We start from the raw sequence: 13,962 nt of genomic DNA on the forward strand, positions 1-13,962 counted from the left end.
TTCCAGATTCTTGTCGGCTTTAAGTACACACATGCCTCAACTGGGCAGAAACCTGCATTCATCCACACAGGGATCTTCCATAGTAGCCCAGGTTAGAATGTTTAATGATAAAACAGTTCCCCTGCTATGGGTTTTGCATCCTGTTTCTAACACCCAGCTCCAAAACAGACTGCAAACCAAACAAAAAGCACTGCGTTTTTTTCATTCACACATTGTATGTGTTTAAGTTAATATCTTAAGTGTACACCTCAAAATGTAATAAGTTCCATGGGTCTCATTGAAATCAATAGACTTAATTTTTGGTTATGTGGCACTCGTGACCAGGACTTGTAAACAGGGGTGTTTGTGAGGGTGAGGCCCAAAATGCTATTTCACGGTGTACATGGGACCAAGAGACCTGGACAGCAAGGAGGTGCTGCAGTGATGGTAAGAGCTGTTCAACACTGAAGCAGACTCCCTTGGCAGGTGGTGGACTTTCCTTCATTTGAGGTTTCTAAGCGAAGGCTGGATGGCCATCTGTCAAGGATGATTTAGTTGAGATTCTTGCATTGCAGAGGGTAGACTAGATCAGTGTTTCCCAACCTTGGGCCTCCAGCTGTTTTTGCACTACAATTCCCATCATCCCTGACCACTGGTCTTGCTAGCTAGGGATGATGGGAGTTGTAGTCCAAAAACAGCTGGAGGCCCAAGGTTGGGAAACACTGGACTAGATGACCCTCAGGGCCAATTTCAGTGCCTACAATTCTATGGTTCCTGTTCATCTTCAACCAGGCCTGTGGCCCCTTAAAATCCTATATTCTTTTAAATGTGTTTGTGGGAGGTGGAGGTTATTGGTTTGTTTTTCTTCTGATTTTTTATATGTATTTTGTGCTTTTATCTTGTATTTTTATGTTCTGAACCTCCCCGAGATCTTCAGATGAAGAGCAGTATACAAATTTAACAAACAAACAAACAAACAAACAAACAAACAAACAAATAAAATCATTCCCTGATCTAGTAAGTGCTTTTAAGTAAACTGATAACCTTGTACATCCATATGGAGTTGGTTGTGGTCTTTTTTAAAATACATTTTTTCATCAGCACCCAAAATGGAAGCTGGTTGTCACACACATACACAGTATACCCAATGAATTTCAGCAGCTTCTGAGCAGTTTTCATGTTAAACCTTACTCCATGTAGAGATAGTGTTGTTTGTTTCTCCAAATTGAAAATGCTATGTTGAAAACAGTTCTAGACACCTTGTGTTCTACCAAAGAAAACACAGCCCACCTGTCATGTATGACAGCACATCAGGGGCTCAATAAATGTAATTGTTTTTATGCCTACCTGTGACTGTTTTTCAAAAACCTGTCAGGTTACAATCCCTGTCTGGTTAGCAACATTTGGTTTCGCGATTTAGAGGTTAATTGGGCCTGTTTAGAAACAGGACAGAGAACCAAAAGTAAAAATCTGGATTCTCACCAAAGAAAACCAGCTGATGAGGTCACAATTTCTGCAAAGGTTGGTCTACACAAGGGACAGGTGGGATAGTACTTCGGCATTATCCCATGGTATTGCTATTATGACTCCAAGTTATTCTCCATGTTAATCCACCTGAAAGAACAAAGAGGCCCATTTATTTCTTAGTTTCAAAAATGTGTGTGTTTGTGTTTTTTAATGAGACTTTGGCAATGTAAGAATAGAGTAGTTCCGCTGGCCATTTGTGTATTAAAATGCATGCTTGCAGGTCCGGAAGGCAATGATTGCAAAATCCAGATTAACCCTTTGAATTCCACAGCTTTTTGGCATTGAAATGAATTCTGAGCTGGAAAAGTAACTATACCAAAGCCAGCTTGCTATACCTTCTTCCTCCTTCTTCTTTTTTTACTGTACCAATCATGATTAATAAGTTCCGGATGGCATCAATGAAGGTTAAGGTATCCTTGACTTACATGTAAAGGTTAATGTAAAAACAACGACCAGCTTCTGTTTAAACCGTTCCTTGTCAAATCATATTTTGCTAATGACTTTTAGATTACAAGTCAGCCTGCTGAAATCACCAGATTCCTCTTGTACTTATCTACTGGGGGCAGGTATTAAGATAAATATATTAGCCCTCTAATACTTGTAAAATATAATAGAAAATCAGAAGAGAAGATTAACATTACAATCCCATTCACAGTTGCTTGGGAGGAACGGCCTTAAAATTCATTTGGGTCTTATTTCCAAAGGAACATGTTTAGGTTAGGATTATGGTATAATTCTCTTTCTTTCTTTCTTTCTTTCTTTCTTTCTTTCTTTCTTTCTTTCTCTCTCTCTCTCTCTCTCTCTCTCTCTTTCTGCAGAAATACCACACACACACACATATCTCAAAGTCCTCATCTCATGGAAATTCACCAGAATTTTAGTATGAATTTCTCATAATATACATATCTGAAAGCAGGTTTTCCTTACATATTTTTGCAAAGCAGTTTCTCCCACTATAATGCATTTTAGTTTCATTAATATATGCATTTTATGTATGTTTTATCCTAATATATGCATTTTCTATGCATTACCTGGCCAGAGAACTGCATTGCAAAATTGGGAGAAGTGCAAATTTCAAAGTATGGCTGTGTTACGGTTCACATCTTGTTACGGAAACTGTAAATTAGACAAGTTCACTTTAAAATGTGAACTGAACTGAAGTTCTCCCCCATTCTGAAGTCTGTAATTGACCATAGTTTTGTGCGGTCAGCATGCCATGTGGAATCAATACATGCAGAACAGTAGGATCATACCTATATCGACCGCAATCCTGACCTCCATTTACTGATCTATTCTTCTGGACAAGTGGTGTGCACAGAAGCTCATCCAGGAGGTCTTAGCAACCCTCTGGAGTGGATTGATTCTACATGGCACATTGTCATCATGGTGTACTTGGGTTTAATTTATTGGGAAATTTCAGGAGTGTTTTGTTTTTTCAAGTGTTTTCCTAACCTTGTTGTTTCACCCACCCACCCACCCCCTAGAAGGCTTGTTTCAATCCTAATTTCAGCAGGGAGATGGGACCTGCAGACACCAAGGAGCACCTCTATGGTCACATGTGAGTCCATGAGACCATGTTGGTGACTCATACAATAAGGCATGAGCCGTATATGAAACATTTCATAGCAATGCTATTGTTATGAAACTTCAAGATGTAATACCGAATAGCTAAAATTTTAGCATTTAGTAGTCCCATTTAAGGATAAATAAATAAATAAATCATAGAATTCAACGTCTCTTCTTGAATGTTTCACTTTTTTTTTTTTACAGTGTTATACTGGGAAGTGATGAATGCCAATTAAAAGTAGGGAGAGCTGGGTAGAATCTACCTGCTCCAGGATGTCCAAGTAATTGCCTTTATTGCTTGAATTAAATGTCTCATTATGCCCTCAAAAGCAATATCCTGTCTTGCACAGAATATGGTTGCCTTTAAAGTTTTTCAGCATGCTGGCAACTTTCATCTGAGACGGCAGGACGGTGGGGGAAAGTTGGTTCGCAACCTGCATAGAACTCTTTGGTTTCAATTTGCTCATTCTCCTGCAGTGCAATGCTTGGCTTCCTCATTCCTGCAGTTGGGTGCTTATTTTTTAAAAAAAACACACACACACCAATAATAGTAATAATAATAAATCATTGACTCAAGAAACAAAATGAGAAACTGCCATAGTTTCCTTCTGCTTTTAGCTGTGGCTAAGAATTTTCAACTCACATTTGATCAGTGTTATATGATATGCTGTGTCAAATGCAGCCTCAATATTTTCAAGCTGTATATTCTCTCTTACCCAAGTGGTCTAATTTCACATTTCTGAAGGGATATTCCTACATTACCATCAGTGACTATATGATCATTATACCTGTGTTCACAAATAGTTGAGCTGTGCAAATCATTATGTGTATACTCTTTCACACAAACACTTGTGCACGTGTAGAGACAGCATGTACCTTTATTCAGTATAATGTGCAAACAAGCCACAGGTCAGTATTATTTAATTGCAATTGCAATTATGGAGTAAGTTAGGGTCACACAACTCATTTTACTAAATGTGCATCTTTCAGTATTGTGAAACTATTTCAAATGCAAATGGTAGCCACAGGAGAACCAGTGAGACTCTGCACTGTGATGGGACAGAGGGGGGATTTAATCTTTCTGCCTCTGCCATTTTCTCATTGACAATATTCTTGTTACCCTCCATAGCTGCTATTTGCATCAAGAGGGAAGATTCCACTGGCACCCATGGGGGTAACTACCTCTCTAAGAGTACTAGTGGCATGAGTTAAGGTGCTGGAAGCTGACTGCTAGAAGTACCAGTTAGAGACTCTTCTCATTTGGTGCCTTAAACATGCATGGCAATAAGCTTGTTCACATACAGAACACAGGTACATGCTGTCTCTATCCAAGTATTTTAGTGAAAGAGTGTACACTTGCTGATTTCCCCAGCTCAATGCTTGTGTTCACAAACTGTACACTTGTTGGCTGTTACGTGTATACAGCTCAACTACACAGGTACACAGATTGTATTCTCAATGTATATATCATGTATGCTCACTGCATATAACATGCATATACACTGTAGACTGCTTTGAGGTTTTTGCCACAGTCAGGCGGTATATAAATTTTATGAAATGAAATAAATACTCCTAAACAAACTTAAGAATATAGGGAGCTATCTTTGGTCTGTCTAGCTGTGTACTGTATATGCTGGTTGGTAGCCACTCTCCAGGGTTTCAAGCAAGGGTCTATCAAAACCCCACCTGTACATACCCAGAACTGAACCTGGGGCCAGTGAAGTCTTCTCCATCTGGCCAAATGGAGCACTGCCCCCAAACTCTCTGTCTGTGCTCAGCTTGCCCCCACCTGCCTGCCTCCTTACTTGCAACCAATCCACTGCCTATCAGCTTCTTCCTCCTTAGTCTCATTATAGCACTCAACAGGGAGGAGGACATAAAATAGTTGGCTCTGCCTGTCAATGGCTCTGTTGTAGGGCTCGCTGCCTTCCATGCCACCAGTCTCAGTGAGCACCAGCTTCCATTGCCTGGAACCCACAGCCAATTGGATTAAATGGCAGTGCAGGCAAACGAAACTACAAACAGGGAAGACAAGGAATAAGAAAGAAAATAGGACACAGAAGCAGCAACTAAGATAAAAAGGGAGCAGCAAACAGTAAGAAACCAATGCAAATATTTCATAAAGCACTTTTTGCCTCTGTCATTTGCCCAGTTGTGTCTGTTCTGTTGCTTTTGAAGTGATGGTCAAAATCAGAGAATATTTTGTGAAGGTGCATTATAAGATGCTATTTAGGTTCCAACATTCCCGGGCATTATGATCAAAGTTACTGTATTTCCCCCCTTTTTTATTGTTGATGTTGCTCTTGTTTGTGTTGTTAAGGAAAAGGCCTTGTTGCAGTTGATTATGTACCATGACACAGTACATGGCACTTAATTAGAACAAACCATTCTAATAATTTATTGGGACATCTCTCGGGGAAGCTGTTTAAGCTTAATGACAGTGAGTGCCAATTCCTGTTTCTTATTTAGAAAAGCACGGGAATAAAATGTGCCTAATAGAAACATATTTAGGAGCTTTGAAGTGAGAAGCTGATGTTGAGTCACGTGTGGGAGGAAATGAAGAGGTTCCATGCCAGAGATTTCTGATACATTATTTAACAATTAAAGGTTTGAACACAGCACACACAAGACAGGGAGGAAGGAGGCTGAACACATGTAGGTTGCAGATTCATATACAATACTGTCAAAAGAAGTGGTGAGATACAGTGCTATTTGCAAGTGCAAGATATACATGACTTGTGAAGAATGAGGCACCACACAAAAAATTAACCACCTAGGGCCCTTTCCACTAACGAAGACCAGCACAAGGACTCCCCCCTTTCCTTCCCTCAAATTATTATTATATATTAAGGGGTGGTGCTGTGGGTTAAACCACAGAGCCTAGGACTTGCTGATCAGAAGGCCGGTGGTTCGAATCCCCACGACGGGGTGAGCTCCCATTGCTTGGTCCCTGCTCCTGCCAACCTAGCAGTTCAAAAGCACAAGTAGATAAATAGGTATTGCTCCGGCGGGAAGGTAAACGGCATTTCCGTGCGCTGCTCTGGTTCACCAGAAGCGGCTTAGTCATGCTGGCCACATGACCCGGAAGCTGTACGCCGGCTCCCTTGGCCAATAAAGCGAGATGAGTGCCACAACCCCAGAGTCGGCCACGACTGGACCTAATGGTCAGGGGTACCTTTACCTTTACCTTTATTAAGGGAGAAACCTTAGTATATCTAGTAAAATACTCTGTTCTCTTGAGCATTATTGGTGCCTCCACCAGAAATCATAATGGGATAAGCTATAATAAGTCTTCTAACTGAAGGCCATGCCCCAGCCATCTAGCTATTGAAGAAACAGCCTACCACATCTTCCCCTAAATCTAGCTGCACATCGTTCTGTCTGTTCTCTTGACAAGATCAGCTTCATTCAAAAATAATGATGAATGCTGCTAAAGGAAAGCACCATTGAGCGAAGTGTTAAATCTTCACTGTCAAGTGACCGCCCTGTTCCATACTGTAAAAACTCCGAGTCAGGACATTTTGATACCTTCTGTAAACCACCAATCTCTTCTGAAAGAGCTATTAACTGAGTTTGGATTAAAGGCTTTTGGATGCAATTCATTTGTGTCCACACTCCACTATCTCTTTGGATTATTAAACTAATGAGGAACGAGCAGTACATTTCCTTGCCTGTAGAAATATTATTGGAAGTATGTGGCCTTCCACCTTCTGTAATGCATATAAATAAAGGGCAAATCAAGAAGGTATTATAATCCAATTTGACTTTAATGCACCTAAAATCTCATAAAAATATTTTTTCTATTATAATTACAGTTCATGGAGGTTGGCTTTTTGCCACTATAAGCATGAAAGATAGAACAACAGGGGGAAGGAGATCAGATTCTTTCATCACTGCCATCAAAATGTGCACTGGTAAGAAATTTGCTATTAAATAAAAGATTACCTGTGACATGGAATTTGTCATTTACATGATGAAGTGCCCTTGCGGTCTAATGTATGTTGCTTAGATGCTTACTGAAGGTCAGAACATCAGGATACAAAAGAATACCAACGGAGAAGATGAAAGTTCACCTGTGGCAAAACATTTCATTGAAAAAGAGACATCAAATATCCTAATACCAAGAGTTATATGAATCAAAAACATCCGCAGGCCTTCCTTTCTGCTTGCAACAACATACAAAGTATGGTGATTTTATATATATGGGATAAATTGGTATTTGATGTAATAGTAACTTATTTTACCCCAATTACATGAAGAGATAGCTGGCTCCGTTATGTTGTCTCCATGGAAATAATAATAATAATCAGTGTTTTTTTCTTTAAAATGTTTAGGGGTACTCTCATTTTGGCTCAAGAAAATCACTATTTTATAGTTCAAATCAGGGAAAATAAATACAGTAAATGGACAAAAGTACAAAGATTCACAAAATGTTTAGGGGTGTGCATACCCCTGCATCCCCCCCCCCCAGAAAAAAGCACTGATGATGATTTTTGTTGTACCCCACCCATCTGGACAGCTTCCAACGTATATAAAAACATAATAAAACATTACAAATTTAAAAGCTTCCCTATACAGTCATCCCTCAAGTTACAGATGCTTCGGGTTACATGTTTTCAGGTTATGGATGCACTGAAACCCAGAAGTACCGGAACAGGTTACTTCTGGGTTTCGGTGCTCGTGCATGCACAGAAGCACTAAATCACGCTTTGCACATGAGCAGAAGCACCGAATTGCAACCCTCACTTGTGCAGACACGGCGCTGCAGGTTGTGAATGTTGCGGGTTGCGAACGTGCCTCCCGCACGGATCACGTTCGCAACCCGAGCGTCCACTGTATAGGGCTATCCTCAGGTGTCATAATGATGATAATAATTTTATTATTTATAAAAACTTCTACAACAGAATTACACAGAAGCCCTTGGATTTAAGAGGTGGAATCCAACTAAGTCATTGAGTAGAACAATTTCTGTTCATGCAATGGTACTTCCCCTCCATCTCTTCTACCAGCAACCCCCACACAAACATACAATATGTCTTGGATACTTAGGAGAAGACCCCAAACATATTATTGGGGGAAGGTGTGCAGGAGGTGCACAGTGGGAGGAAAATGGGATATTCCATTGTTTGTATGGAAGCCTCTCCACTCATGCAATGATTGAGCTGGATGCAATTCAAGGAATGTGCAATGATGATGGAGGACTTCTAGAACAGTGCATAGGGGAAGAAAGGGCAGGTTGTTCTGTTAGTCAAGCAGAAATGTTTGCACTGACAGAGTGATCTGCTTAGTGCTACATTGAAGGAAGGGAAGGGAAGGGAAGGGAAGGGAAGGGAAGGGAAGGGAAGGGAAGGGAAGGGAAGGGAAGGGAAGGGAAGGGAAGGGAAGGGAAGGGAAGGGAAGGGAAGGGAAGGGAAGGGAAGGGAAGGGAAGGGAAGGGAAGGGAAGGGTTATATGTGTGCTTGGTGGTAGAGTACATACTTTGTACTCAAAAGGTCTCAGGTTCAGACTCTTGATCTCCATGTCAAACTGGGGTAAACTCTTGTCAGAAAGACTGTTGACAATGACACCAGTTACCCTAGTTTGGGGAGAAAACTTTTTAGAGTAATGACACGCTGTACTTCACATTCCTTTGCATTTGAGTTCAAGGAGGTTTAAATTGATTGACATGAAAAGTATGTAAAACAAACCAACTCAATATAGAATAAAGGGCCATGGGGGTGCTGTGTTAATACTGAAATAAAGAAGGATTTGTCTGCTAGGAAGGCGCCTAGGGTATTTGTAAGAGATGAAATGTAAAGTGTCAATATTTAAACAAAGTAATGAGGTGAAATGATATTTTTCCTAGATTTTGAATTATACCTTGGGGATGATGAAACTGTGAAGGATGTACATTTAAGATACCTGTACTCATGGAATTAAAATAGATTCCTTGCAACGCTTTCTTTTTTACTGTTTCAAATTCATTTCTCTGGATACATCACAGCATGCCTGCCAATGGCATAAATAATATTTGCTTGCTTGGAGAACCTATGGTTTGGCAAAAAAGCGTAAACATGGAAGGGGGAATGAACCATGTTGAGTGAAAGAAGGAAAGTGTTCTGTAAAATAAAGACCATAGACTAAATATAAGATAAAGGTCCTTCCAGTATATCATATGCTCAAGCTTACTCAGCCTTTGAGACAGTATCTCGGACAGAGTGAAAATTTCAGTTGAATTTGCCTACCAGACACTTCAGTGATTCTGTTTCATCTGTATGTATATTTATTGTGAGACTGCCAAAAGCTGTTATCCTGGAATTGATGATCCCTATTTGTATGGTCAGGGGATCCATAAATCTCTTAAAGTAACATCATATTTTCTAACCACAGTAACAGATTTCAGTTGTTGTTGTTTTATTCAATTTTTATACCGCCCTTTATCGAAAGATCCCAGGATGGTGTACAACATTAAAAACACATTTCAGAACATCAGTGATAAAAACATAACAAAAAGCATACTGATAGACAGCCTAACAATAAAATAGTCATCAAAATAACAGTCCTCTCCCACACACTTTCACAAGCCATAGATTATTTAATAGCCATAGGACTATTGGCGATTCATTCCCCATGTCTGCAGTCATGGGATTGTTGTCTATCACATGACGATGTATGTTTTCATTCCACAGAGTGAGAAGTGACGTAGACAGGGTGTTTGTGTTACTATGTTCTGTGAAGTGAGACTATTGTCCTTTGTTCTTTCTTTTTACTGTCTGATGAGAAAGAGGAAGGAGCTAAGTCAGACTAAGTCTTTTATATGTAAATAAAGTAGATTAACCAAAATGCTGAGTTGCTGAGGTCTGTTACGCAAGCTGTGGAGACTCTGTGGATCCCTAAGTGTGCTGATGTCTCCAAGGCATCAGTCGCTGTGATGTTCCAGCAGAGGAAAGTTTTTGAAGCTCCCAAACAATCGACCAGGAGGGAGAGAACATGCCAGTCGGGCATGTGTCTCTACCAGGGTCCTACTCAAGAGTAGGACAGCTCCTGACAAGGCCTGGGTAAAGAGGAATGTTTTTGCCTGGCACCTAAAGACATGTAGTGATGGCATCAGGCAAACTTCTCTGGGGAGAGCATTCCACAATTGGGGAGCCACCAGAGAAAAGGAGCGCTCTCTTGTTACCACCCTCTGAACCTCTCTGGGATAGGGGACACAGAGAATGGCCTCAAGTGACAAGCGCAGGGTCTGTTTGTGTGGAGAGAAGCAATCCTTAAGGCAATGGAGGCTCACCTGCCAAATAGATTGGCTGTGGAAACCCAGCCAGATGGATGGGGTATAAATAATAAACATATTATGATTATTAAATAACTGTTCATGTGCATGTAGCCTGCTCATGTGAGCAGTTTTCCATAATGGGGGCTGAAAGCACGGATTGGCAGTTTCCCATCCAAGTACTGGCCAGACCCAGACCTGCTTAGTTTCGGCATGTACCTTGATCCCTGGCCTCAACATCACCAACACACAAACTCCTGCTTGCAACTACAGCTCCTGGACTACAACTCTTTGCATCCCTGATCATTGGCCATGCTGGCTGGGGCTGGTCCCCCATCCTTGCGCAACACAATTGTGCCCTGCAAATAACACCTAAGTAGGACCAATGAATCTTATGAACTGAATCTGTGCTATGTAGCAGTTTTGCAGCAGCCTGAGAGATACATGTGCCATCCGTATTGGCATTCTGGTTTGGAGCCAGCTTAGGAAATTTGGTGAACAGCCAGTGTCAGTTCTTGATAAACCTATCTGAAAGCCATTGTGCATCCTTAACAAAAGCTGGACTCTTGTGATATAAGAAAAAGCACATTGTTACAGAATACCAGCTGAACAATGCTGACATCATGTGGTAGCATGCCAGTAAAGGGGGTGGGGTGGCACCCAGCACCTATTCCACTATAAATGGCAGTGTCAGTCCAAGACATTTTGGCACACACATGCCATGCTGCTGCCATGTAACCTTACTAGGACATCCAGGCATGAACCAGACCCAGATCTGCTTCAGCAAGACAGCTGCCACATATGTCTTCAGACCATGGTAATGTATTCCATCATTTTTAACAATGTGCTACCTGAAGAAGTACTTCGTTTTGTCTGTCCTGAATCTTCAAACACTCAGCTTCATTGGATGACCCCAAGTTCTAATATTCTAAGAGAAAGAGGAAAGCTTCTCTCGGTCCCCTTTCTCCAAATGTGCATAATTTTTCACACTTCTATCATGTCCCCATATACTCATCTTTTCCCAAACTATAATTGGTGTGCTGTAGAATGCATATTTGGTGACAAAACTGGATTTCCCTCTTTGTGGTGTATAAAAGGACTCTCAGAATTGAGGACTTTGCGGCTCAGTTGCAGCTGCATCTTAAGATTTTCTTTGATGACTGCCCAGTCTCTTTGAATGATACAGAATGTGACATCACACTTCCTGGTAACCATGAAAGGGCAGCCCTGGAAGCACACTCCACCAGTCATCCACCATCTATGTTTCCATGCAGCTGTCTTCCAGGCAGAGTACGAGATAGTATTTTGACCTATTAGTAGGCACCAGTGCAATCCTATACATGTCTGCTAAGAGGTATGTCAGAGTGAGTTAAATGGAGCTGCCTCCCTGGTAAACTGAAATTATAGAACTGCAACCTAAATGGCTTCAGTCTTCAAAAAGAATGCAACTCCCGGCTTCTGGATCATCTTGGTCCACTCAGTCCTGCAAGGTATGTTAAGGATGCTGTGGTAATCCACCAGGTTTCATTGCCAAGGCCATTGCTGCTCTTCTGATCATAAGAACATGAGAAGAACCTACTGCATCAGGCCAATGGCCCATCTAGTCCAGCATTCTGTTCTCACAGTGGGCCAACTAGATGCCTGTGGGAGACTTGCAAGCAGGATTCAAGCACAAGAGCACTCTCCCCTCCTGTGGTTCCCAGCAAGTGGTATTCAGAAGTGTTACTGCCTCCATCTGCTAGTGCAGATAGTTATCCCAAACCTTCCTTGTGTTCCATTCTGTCCAGTTGTGGGAGGGGTAATTTGCAGCTGGATATGAAACCTCTTGCCCAAAGGAGGTGGAGAGAGGGAAAACAGAGGCTGAATGCAAATCAGAGTGTGTATTAGAATACTCTTCTGATTATGTGTGAGTTTACAGCATTACTCGTAATGAGAAGCACATTCCAATGCACATTCCCAGCCATAATTAATTCTGCTCATCAGCGGTTACGCATTGAACTGCCATTATAATGCACATCAGTTTGTGTAACTGCTTTTGGGGTGTGGATGGCATGGGTAATCCCCCACTTGCACAGAAGTTGTTTAGAAAAGCAAGGATTTCTTATACACTTCAGGGACTTTCCATAGCTATTCAGAAAAGCACGTTGGAATGCCAAGCAGAAAACTCTACAAAAATAAATCATTTCCACCCACCTTCCTATATGCATAAAATAGTGAAAGTCTGGTATTTGGTGACTCTTGCCATTCCCATGGGAGAGTGCTGGCAGTCCCAGACAAATTTTTGGGAATGTTCCACAATGCAGAAATATCCTGGCAAAAGTTGGCAGTCACTAAAACGTGATTGTTAGTATTAACTTGTTTGTGTCTGATGACTGGGAAGATTGATACATGTTTTTTGGATGTCATCCATGAAATTCATATGGGATTGCCAGCATTCACATGTAAATGTTGGTTATGCCTAATATCTCTAGCTAAGCTGCCTTTGGACAGACACTCATCTCAAGATCTCAGAGTTGTGCAACTCCCCCTGCCCTTTAGTAGTTAAGCGAAAGTGAACCTCACGTAATAATAAGTTTGGTTGTCTACTTCATTTCTCAAACTTAATGGTTCACTGGCAAAACTAGTTTCTGCCCTCGTCTTTCTTTGCACTACTTCTAATATGAAACCGCTCTGGATGTAGTTTTGCCTGCCTACTTGACACCTGCTTAAGCACTATATGATCATTTACAAGTGGCCACATTTGGTTCTATTAAATAGATTTCATTCCTGCACACTTCCAGACAAGAAGCTGACATTTCCACTCTCTCATTAAGCTAAACAAGTTTGCTGGTAGATGTCCCAAAAGATTAATGAAATGGCTTGTTGTAATTCAGAGCCACGCATTGTGCGATAATATTAATAGTACAGACTCATCCTGAACAAAACCCTAGTTCTTTTTTTAAAAAAACAACAACGAAGGGTTTTCAAATCTAAAGGCAGGGAATGTGGGAGGCTACAGTCGCTGAGCTATAGAACATTATGTTAAATACAATTTGACACCACGTCCCAGTAATTTAAAGGAGATCCAACAGGAGGGGTTCTTCATCTCATTGTGCACAAATAAATATTCATGACTGCTATACCTCCACTGTTGGGATAAGGATGGTGGTGGGGAGAAGTCTCAAGAAGTTTATAGGAGGAGGAAGTATTTTAAAATATTGCGCCTGGCTATTTTAATATTTATCTTTCTCATTCTCCTCCTCCTTGATCCTTCTCTGCAAAAAGAAAACAAAAAACAAAAACCCAACATGTTGGTGGTAGTACCACTAGCAAGACCCAGCTGAAGACTGCATCAAGAGCAAATTAGTCATGTTTAGGTTCCATTGAAATAAATGTGAAAACTAAGTCATGAGTAATTTAGGTTCTGTGTATTCCATGGTGCTTAAGTTCAACAACCTATAATTCTCAGAACAGTCACTTGAGTTTGAAGAAGTAGGAATAAGCTTGCAGGAACAAAAAAAATCCCACCAACTTGTGAAGATTATGTTGGCCATTAAAAATGAAGCGATTCATTCAGCACAGGTATTCACTCCCACTCATCTTCTACCTTATTATGTCAAGTGGCCCTCAGCTTACCCTTGATACATGTTGGTAAGAACTCC

At 40.9% G+C, this 13,962-nt stretch overlaps 2 long non-coding RNA genes across 2 annotated transcripts in view; one reads left to right on the plus strand and one right to left on the minus strand.

The window, feature by feature from the left end:
* Positions 1-1,504: 1,504 nt before the first annotated feature.
* LOC309343966 overlaps positions 1,505-13,962 on the minus strand; it is a 44,013-nt gene continuing 31,555 nt past the window's right edge. Inside the window, exons 4-5 of the long non-coding RNA XR_014157450.1 lie at positions 7,018-7,145; positions 1,505-1,593 (exon numbers count right to left, since the gene is read on the minus strand). This is a non-coding gene — a long non-coding RNA (uncharacterized lncRNA). The remainder of the gene's footprint in view (positions 1,594-7,017; positions 7,146-13,962) is intronic.
* Positions 11,587-13,705, plus strand: LOC309343638. The gene is made up of 2 exons (XR_014157362.1): positions 11,587-11,815; positions 13,586-13,705. It is a non-coding gene; the product is annotated as an uncharacterized lncRNA (long non-coding RNA).

This window comes from Podarcis erhardii, assembly GCF_964252035.2.
Source record: "Podarcis erhardii genome assembly, chromosome: 6".
In the NCBI taxonomy this organism is placed as follows: domain Eukaryota; kingdom Metazoa; phylum Chordata; class Lepidosauria; order Squamata; family Lacertidae; genus Podarcis; species Podarcis erhardii.